Source organism: Triticum dicoccoides, chromosome 7A, assembly GCF_002162155.2.
Source record: "Triticum dicoccoides isolate Atlit2015 ecotype Zavitan chromosome 7A, WEW_v2.0, whole genome shotgun sequence".
Classification (NCBI taxonomy): domain Eukaryota; kingdom Viridiplantae; phylum Streptophyta; class Magnoliopsida; order Poales; family Poaceae; genus Triticum; species Triticum dicoccoides.
The window spans coordinates 23,569,441-23,571,307 of record NC_041392.1 but is presented as its reverse complement, the minus strand read 5'-3'; the positions used below and the strand labels follow the sequence as shown (position 1 = coordinate 23,571,307).

At 45.7% G+C, this 1,867-nt stretch overlaps 1 pseudogene; it reads right to left on the bottom strand.

The window, feature by feature from the left end:
- Window positions 1-800: 800 nt before the first annotated feature.
- LOC119332910 overlaps window positions 801-1,867 on the bottom strand; it is a 5,050-nt pseudogene continuing 3,983 nt past the window's right edge.

Genomic DNA, 1,867 nt, shown 5'->3' with positions numbered 1-1,867 from the left:
GGAACAGATTGTCTGCCAGGACCCTTTCCAAAGATTGCTCTTAAATCCTTTACCATATCAAATATATCATCACTAGTACAGAGGACATGCTTCTTCCGGTGATCTGCCTCACCTTTGAAATGGAGCTTGGAGAGGAGAAAGCTTAAGTGCGGCTCGAGCATTTCACCGAACACCTCATGTGCATAGAAGGTGAGAATAGAGTAACACACACCTCCACCACGCTGCCTGGCCAAATAAACAGAGGAGAGGGCGGGCAGGTGCGGGGTATATATAGGCATTTTTTTATTCTCAGTTGGTGTCTAGAACTGGGACTAATGACTGACCTTTAGTCCCAGTTCCAAACACCAACCGGGACTAAAGGGGTTGCGCGAGGAGCGAGGCCCTTTAGTCCCAGTTGGTGGCTGGAACCGGGACTGGTGCCTGCCGAGGCCCGGCCGTCGTCCTTGCCGCTCGAACCGGGACTGATACATGCATTAGTCCCGGTTCATAAGTCGACCGGGACTGTTGCTCTGATCTGGCAAAAACCAATGCCCAGTTTTCTACTAGTGCATGCAGGCAACGACAACGACCACACCAACCCGCTATTGCCATGCTTTCGGAGCCATCCTCGCCTGGTCACACAGCTGCCCTAGCGATAGGTGGCCCATGCGTTTGGAACTGGGACATGTATCCTGCGCCCGTATCTCCCTTGGGATGGGGGCGTGTGCCAGCCTAGTCGGTCCCTTCTGTGGACGAATCTACCCTGGGATCGGGGTCGACAACACCAGCACCTGGATCTTCTCCTCCACAGGCTGGAGCATCTACACCAAGCCCTCCTGTGGACCCTCCTCTACCACCGCGAACACAACTACAAAAGGGAGTAATGTCCAGAATTAATTATATTTTTTGTCAAATATGGTTTATCTTGTATGGCAGGTGAACATACTAAACTATCAGATGCTCTTGCTAATAATAGGTGGAAGACATCTATGAATGATGAGTACATGGCCTTGCAATGAAATAAAATGTGGTATCTGGTTCCTCCTCGACAAGGTTACAACTTGATTGACTGCAAGTGGGTGTACCACATTAAAAAGAAGTCAGATGGCACCACAGATCGCTACAAGGCAAGGCTTGTGGCACAAGGCTTTAAGCAAAGGTATGGCTTGGATTATGAGGACACTTTCAGTCGTGTCATTAAAACTGCAACTATTCTCCTTGTGCCATCTATTGCTATGTACAGGGGATGGAGCCTTAGACAGCTAGATGTTCATAATGCGTCTCTTCATGGTGTTCTAGAAGAAGATGTGTACATCAAGCAACCTCGTGTGTTTGAAGATAAAAATAAACCTTTTTCATGTCTGCATGCTTCATAAATCTTTATATGGGTTGAAACAAGGCCCCAGAGCATGGTATTCAAGGCTGAGTTTGAATCTTCAAGCATTGTCACTGCTTCATCCATATAAAGATTTATAAAGCATGCTCTGGGGCCTTGTTTATCTATACCAAACTGCAAATATCCATTTTTATTCTCATATATGCTAATGATATCATTGTCACTGCTTCATCTAATGAGGCAATAAGAAAGTTGCTTAAGGATTTAGGTTCTGAATTTGCTCTAAGGGATTTGGGAGATTTGCATTTACTTTTGGGCATTGAGGTTAAGAATAATAATGGCCTTCATCTATCTCAAGCCAAATATGCAACTGAGTTGTTGAACATGATTGGCATGCAAAACTAAAAACCTTCACCAACACCATTGTCTAGTTCGGATTCTTTGTCACTGACAGAGGGAGAACTCCTGGATCAGGAGGATATCACTAGTTATAGAAGCATGGTTGGTGGTCTTCAGTACTTGACCCTTACTAGACTTGGCATTTCATTTGCA